The sequence below is a fragment of the Homalodisca vitripennis genome, chromosome X (genome assembly GCF_021130785.1).
Source record: "Homalodisca vitripennis isolate AUS2020 chromosome X, UT_GWSS_2.1, whole genome shotgun sequence".
Lineage (NCBI taxonomy): Eukaryota > Metazoa > Arthropoda > Insecta > Hemiptera > Cicadellidae > Homalodisca > Homalodisca vitripennis.
In genome coordinates this window covers 7,719,070-7,727,500 of record NC_060215.1, presented here as the reverse complement: position 1 = coordinate 7,727,500, position 8,431 = coordinate 7,719,070, and positions in this window count along the sequence as shown.

Below are 8,431 nucleotides of genomic sequence, written 5' to 3'. Positions count from 1 at the left end.
ACTACAAATATGAAGTGGACTGTTGTAGTAATCAAATCTGTTTTACTTCGGTTAGATTCTAAAACTGCTGTTTGTTCAGTACAATGTAAGTAAGCAGTGACCAAACTCGACTACACACACGATGTTGACTGTTGTCATAATCAAATCTGTTTTACTTCGGTTAGATTCTAAAACATCATTTTGTTCAGTAAAATGCAAGTAAGCAGCAGCCACATTTGACTACAAATATGAAGTGGACTGTTGTAGTAATCAAATCTGTTTTACTTCGGTTAGATTCTAAAACATCATTTTGTTCAGTAAAATGCAAGTAAGCAGCAACCATATCTGACCACAAATATGAAGTGGACTGTTGTAGTAATCAAATTTGTTTTACTTCGGTTAGATTCTAAAACATCATTTTGTTCAGTAAAATGCAAGTAAGCAGCAGCCACATTTGACTACAAATATGAAGTGGACTGTTGTAGTAATCAAATCTGTTTTACTTCGGTTAGATTCTAAAACATCATTTTGTTCAGTAAAATGCAAGTAAGCAGCAGCCACATTTGACTACAAATATGAAGTGGACTGTTGTAGTAATCAAATCTGTTTTACTTCGGTTAGATTCTAAAACATCATTTTGTTCAGTAAAATGCAAGTAAGCAGCAGCCACATTTGACTACAAATATGAAGTGAACTGTTGTAGTAATCAAATCTGTTTTACTTCGGTTAGATTCTAAAACTGCTGTTTGTTCAGTACAATGTAAGTAAGCAGTGACCAAACTCGACCACACACACGATGTTGACTGTTGTCATAATCAAATCTGTTTTAATTCGGTTGAATTCTAAAACATCATTTTGTTCAGTAAAATGCAAGTAAGCAGCAGCCACATTTGACTACAAATATGAAGTGGACTGTTGTAGTAATCAAATCTGTTTTACTTCGGTTAGATTCTAAAACTGCTGTTTGTTCAGTACAATGTAAGTAAGCAGTGACCAAACTCGACTACACACACGATGTTGACTGTTGTCATAATCAAATCTGTTTTACTTCGGTTAGATTCTAAAACATCATTTTGTTCAGTAAAATGCAAGTAAGCAGCAACCACATTTGACTACAAATATGAAGTGGACTGTTGTAGTAATCAAATCTGTTTTACTTCGGTTAGATTCTAAAACATCATTTTGTTCAGTAAAATGCAAGTAAGCAGCAGCCACATTTGACTACAAATATGAAGTGGACTGTTGTAGTAATCAAATCTGTTTTACTTCGGTTAGATTCTAAAACTGCTGTTTGTTCAGTACAATGTAAGTAAGCAGTGACCAAACTCGACCACACACACGATGTTGACTGTTGTCATAATCAAATCTGTTTTAATTCGGTTGAATTGTAAAACATCATTTTGTTCAGTAAAATGCAAGTAAGCAGCAGCCACATTTGACTACAAATATGAAGTGAACTGTTGTAGTAATCAAATCTGTTTTACTTCGGTTAGATTCTAAAACATCATTTTGTTCAGTAAAATGCAAGTAAGCAGCAGCCACATTTGACTACAAATATGAAGTGGACTGTTGTAGTAATCAAATCTGTTTTACATCGGTTAGATTCTAAAACATCATTTTGTTCAGTAAAATGCAAGTAAGCAGCAGCCACATTTGACTACAAATATGAAGTGAACTGTTGTAGTAATCAAATCTGTTTTACTTCGGTTAGATTCTAAAACATCATTTTGTTCAGTAAAATGCAAGTAAGCAGCAGCCACATTTGACTACAAATATGAAGTGGACTGTTGTAGTAATCAAATCTGTTTTACTTCGGTTAGATTCTAAAACTGCTGTTTGTTCAGTACAATGTAAGTAAGCAGTGACCAAACTCGACTACACACACGATGTTGACTGTTGTCATAATCAAATCTGTTTTACTTCGGTTAGATTCTAAAACATCATTTTGTTCAGTAAAATGCAAGTAAGCAGCAACCATATCTGACCACAAATATGAAGTGGACTGTTGTAGTAATCAAATTTGTTTTACTTCGGTTAGATTCTAAAACATCATTTTGTTCAGTAAAATGCAAGTAAGCAGCAGCCACATTTGACTACAAATATGAAGTGGACTGTTGTAGTAATCAAATCTGTTTTACTTCGGTTAGATTCTAAAACATCATTTTGTTCAGTAAAATGCAAGTAAGCAGCAGCCACATTTGACTACAAATATGAAGTGGACTGTTGTAGTAATCAAATCTGTTTTACTTCGGTTAGATTCTAAAACATCATTTTGTTCAGTAAAATGCAAGTAAGCAGCAGCCACATTTGACTACAAATATGAAGTGGACTGTTGTAGTAATCAAATCTGTTTTACTTCGGTTAGATTCTAAAACATCATTTTGTTCAGTAAAATGCAAGTAAGCAGCAGCCACATTTGACTACAAATATGAAGTGGACTGTTGTAGTAATCAAATCTGTTTTACTTCGGTTAGATTCTAAAACATCATTTTGTTCAGTAAAATGCAAGTAAGCAGCAGCCACATTTGACTACAAATATGAAGTGAACTGTTGTAGTAATCAAATCTGTTTTATTTCGGTTAGATTCTAAAACATCATTTTGTTCAGTACAATGTAAGTAAGCAGTGACCAAACTCGACCACACACACGATGTTGACTGTTGTCATAATCAAATCTGTTTTACTTCGGTTAGATTCTAAAACATCATTTTGTTCAGTAAAATGCAAGTAAGCAGCAGCCACATTTGACTACAAATATGAAGTGGACTGTTGTAGTAATCAAATCTGTTTTACTTCGGTTAGATTCTAAAACATCATTTTGTTCAGTAAAATGCAAGTAAGCAGCAGCCACATTTGACTACAAATATGAAGTGGACTGTTGTAGTAATCAAATCTGTTTTACTTCGGTTAGATTCTAAAACATCATTTTGTTCAGTAAAATGCAAGTAAGCAGCAGCCACATTTGACTACAAATATGAAGTGGACTGTTGTAGTAATCAAATCTGTTTTACTTCGGTTAGATTCTAAAACTGCTGTTTGTTCAGTACAATGTAAGTAAGCAGTGACCAAACTCGACCACACACACGATGTTGACTGTTGTCATAATCAAATCTGTTTTACTTCGGTTAGATTCTAAAACATCATTTTGTTCAGTAAAATGCAAGTAAGCAGCAGCCACATTTGACTACAAATATGAAGTGGACTGTTGTAGTAATCAAATCTGTTTTACTTCGGTTAGATTCTAAAACATCATTTTGTTCAGTAAAATGCAAGTAAGCAGCAGCCACATTTGACTACAAATATGAAGTGGACTGTTGTAGTAATCAAATCTGTTTTACTTCGGTTAGATTCTAAAACATCATTTTGTTCAGTAAAATGCAAGTAAGCAGCAGCCACATTTGACTACAAATATGAAGTGGACTGTTGTAGTAATCAAATCTGTTTTACTTCGGTTAGATTCTAAAACTGCTGTTTGTTCAGTACAATGTAAGTAAGCAGTGACCAAACTCGACTACACACACGATGTTGACTGTTGTCATAATCAAATCTGTTTTACTTCGGTTAGATTCTAAAACATCATTTTGTTCAGTAAAATGCAAGTAAGCAGCAGCCACATTTGACTACAAATATGAAGTGGACTGTTGTAGTAATCAAATCTGTTTTACTTCGGTTAGATTCTAAAACATCATTTTGTTCAGTAAAATGCAAGTAAGCAGCAGCCACATTTGACTACAAATATGAAGTGGACTGTTGTAGTAATCAAATCTGTTTTACTTCGGTTAGATTCTAAAACATCATTTTGTTCAGTAAAATGCAAGTAAGCAGCAGCCACATTTGACTACAAATATGAAGTGAACTGTTGTAGTAATCAAATCTGTTTTACTTCGGTTAGATTCTAAAACATCATTTTGTTCAGTACAATGCAAGTAAGCAGTGACCAAACTCGACCACACACACGATGTTGACTGTTGTCATAATCAAATCTGTTTTACTTCGGTTAGATTCTAAAACATCATTTTGTTCAGTAAAATGCAAGTAAGCAGCAGCCACATTTGACTACAAATATGAAGTGGACTGTTGTAGTAATCAAATCTGTTTTACTTCGGTTAGATTCTAAAACATCATTTTGTTTAGTAAAATGCAAGTAAGCAGCAACCACATTTGACCACAAATATAAAGTGGACTATTGTAGTAATCAAATCTGTTTTACTTCGGTTAGATTCTAAAACATAATTTTGTTCAGTAAAATGCAAGTAAGCAGCAGCCACATTTGACTACAAATATGAAGTGGACTGTTGTAGTAATCAAATCTGTTTTACTTCGGTTAGATTCTAAAACTGCTGTTTGTTCAGTACAATGTAAGTAAGCAGTGACCAAACTCGACCACACACACGATGTTGACTGTTGTCATAATCAAATCTGTTTTAATTCGGTTAATTTGTAAAACATCATTTTGTTCAGTAAAATGCAAGTAAGCAGCAGCCACATTTGACTACAAATATGAAGTGAACTGTTGTAGTAATCAAATCTGTTTTACTTCGGTTAGATTCTAAAACATCATTTTGTTCAGTAAAATGCAAGTAAGCAGCAGCCACATTTGACTACAAATATGAAGTGGACTGTTGTAGTAATCAAATCTGTTTTACTTCGGTTAGATTCTAAAACATCATTTTGTTCAGTAAAATGCAAGTAAGCAGCAGCCACATTTGACTACAAATATGAAGTGGACTGTTGTAGTAATCAAATCTGTTTTACTTCGGTTAGATTCTAAAACTGCTGTTTGTTCAGTACAATGTAAGTAAGCAGTGACCAAACTCGACCACACACACGATGTTGACTGTTGTCATAATCAAATCTGTTTTACTTCGGTTAGATTCTAAAACATCATTTTGTTCAGTAAAATGCAAGTAAGCAGCAGCCACATTTGACTACAAATATGAAGTGGACTGTTGTAGTAATCAAATCTGTTTTACTTCGGTTAGATTCTAAAACTGCTGTTTTTTCAGTACAATGTAAGTAAGCAGTGACCAAACTCGATTACACACACGATGTTGACTGTTGTCATAATCAAATCTGTTTTACTTCAGTTGTATTGTAAAACAGCTGTTTGTTTACTCATATACGATTACAATACAGTACAACTCACTGAACAGTTGAAAATGTCCGGAAAATCCTGTTTCCTTCATTATGCAAAAAAACGCATCAATCATCGTGAAAAACGCTTTAATATATATTTTAATTTCATAACCATTTCTGGAAAATTATTATTAATTAAACTGTAACCTTTTTCTTTAGAAAATATTGACTCATTCTTAGAGATAGTTCTGATAAAGTTTATTCTTCAAACACCAGTGATTAAATTGTTGTATTGATGAATTAACAGTGCTGTAAGCAATGAAGGATCCTGGAGGCTACAGAATGCACTGTTTTCATCTGCAAAAAGAGTCATAGATAAACTGTTTGATTTATGTTTTTGACAATGGTAGGATTATGAGGGAAACAGGATTTTCCGATCATTCTGTGAGTTGTATTGTAATTGTATCTGGGTAATCGATATTGGCGTGAAAGATTGAAATTTATATTTCTTATGATAGGATTTTATTAACTTAAAAACGGGGAGGGAAACGCCGTAAATGATAGACGAGTTGAACAAGAAAGTGTACATAGGGAATAGTTTAAAAATAATAAATTCTTTAATCAGTGAAAATACAAATTAAAAACGATTATTAGAACACCAGATATCTGAGTGCATTTTTTGTATAAAAATTTGTTGTTTTTTCAGGTTCAGCAAACTTGATTACTTATGAAAAAGTGCTAAATAAGAGGCCTTCATAATGGGGCAAGCGAGGTGGAATAACTTATGTAAATTTATCATGTAAAATACTGAAAAAGGTTTTGCATACACTTGCCTCCTGCGTTAGACCTCTGAGTGATTACCTGAAACCGTAACCTGAAAAATATATAATGGGGAGTTGGAGCTTTTGTTTTTGATAAGTGGGTTAAAATAAAAATATCCATAATCCAAAATTGATTTATTATCTGTCGATACTATTGAAAACATTGTATTTAGCTTTTCCAGAAATGATTCCAATAGACTGTCAGAGAATCTAAGGACACAGAAAATTCGTAGAACTTCAGGGAACCGAGATCGCCGATATTTTGGATATTTCAATTTCCAACTCATGGTTGAGCTGAGAGATGTCCAGGTGATGTGAGGAGCTATCTCACGCTGTGAGGAAACAAGTTATTGAACAAAACGATCAAAATGTCCTTGCTACACATCCACGCAACTCTTCATTATCTACTGGAACAACTTGCCAGACTCCATCCACCCTGATCCACCCTGTGTCAACACCCAGAACACAGGAACTAAGAGTTTTTATGAATTCATATTCGTGAAACCTGTCTGGGAGTGAATGGAGTGTGAGGAGGGCGGGAGATACAGGGAAAACAGATCTCGGTTTATTTTACGTGTGTGTGTCATGTTGTGTGTTTACGCTGTCAAATTTCACGTTTGTGTTGTCAATTTTGTCTTATTAAATTGACAAATTAAAAAAAGTGTACTTCTTATAAAGTAGAAAAGTACATTACAGATATATTACAGTATATTACAGAATTAAAAAAAAATAGATCATCTGTAGAAAATGTACTAGTAAAAGGGGTTTGGATCGATATCAGAGTTTAACGAGGAATGTGGAGAATTTTAAAACAGTATTGATTAAAATAAGAACAAAGATATAGAGTTTTAAAATAACTATGTTAATTCTAATAATAAAACAACAAAATTCAAATATAATATATTATTATATAATATATATTATAAAATACTATGTAATATATACGAGTATATATATATATATATATATATATATATATATATATATATTATATAGAATTGTGTTATTTTGTAGAAGAAAATTTTAAATTTCATACGAATTTTTTACCTTTTAATACATTAAAACATTTTTTACTCAAAGTACTCAATAATATATTTTGATTTTATAAATGCATAACACATTAACATTAAAAGCAAAAAAGAAAAATAATAGAATAAATAATAAAATATTATATTTGCAGAAGTAAGAAATTAAGAGCAAACTTTCTCTTAGATTTGAAGTACAAACCATCAGTAATTATAGAAATACCTTTCAGCTCTGTAAACATTTTAAATAATAATGCATCAGATTCACATTGGACCTAGAAGTTGAAAACGAAGATGATGATGGAGATGAGGATTGAGATTTTAATTATTTATAAAATATTACTGTAAAAGGGCTCTACAAATTGTGATTTCAGAGACATACATATGGTTATGGATTGAAAGATAACGGGAAATCATATTTTAAAAACATTATTTATGTTTTGTAAAATTGTACCACATTATCATACAAATACAAATCTTTCTTTATTTTTATTTGGAGTTGTTTTAATTTTATTTATCTTATTTTATAGTTTAAATCTATTCTTTCTTCATTTCTTTTTTAAACAAAAACCTATCTTCTACATGTTCGAATTTTAAAATGTATCTTTCTGTCTTTCTATAAATTATTGTAGATAAATCAGTTATATTTAGTATTAATCCGTCTTGTATATCTCTAATCTTTTTGCAATCGTTTACTTTAGCTATTCCAAATACATTATCATCATTACATCCATTTTCTTTTTTATAAATGGTGTATTCTTCATTTTTTTAAACACCTAAAGCATTACGTTTTATGACTGTAGGAAAAGTGTTACCATTTAAAGAAGTTTACATTTCCAAAATCGATTGCTTAGTTTGCTAGTAAATAATATTTAGTCCGTTATGTAAAATTAAAACAAGTCTTTCTTTCTTTCTTTAACTTTTCTTTATCAGTGTTTAATCGTATGAGCTTATTTTCAAAAAGTCCTGTTATAAAATAAACAGTTTTGACGTTATTTTTTAAATGCTAAATCACGAACATAACTACATGTAGTTTTACTACTTACAACAAAAGAAATGATTTCCTAGTATATAGTATTAACATTTTTCTATTGCTAGAAAAATAATGAGTTAAATCATTTTCTATTTCTCTTCTTTTTTACAAGGCCCTAAAATATTTGTATAATAAATACTAAATACAATCCAATATAATATCTAATATGTAATATATAATGTTATTAAATGTGTTATCAAAGCTGGGCGTGTCGGGGCGAGAGGTAGATGGTCAGACACTTGTGAAAGTGAGTCCGGGCACTGTATTGTTGTAGATTATGTCTGTACATTTTCGGCTGGAGGGCCATATCTCTCTAGCTGTCCATTCACTCTCTAACTGTATTATCCCACAACAGGTTACCCTTTATAATTAAAGTGAAAACCATGACTTTTAATAAATTACGACGTTTAACACCAAGATTTAGAATCAAAATATTACTATGAAAAGAAGCTACCTAAAAGTTTAAGATATTAATTTTTTAGAATAATCACATGTTTC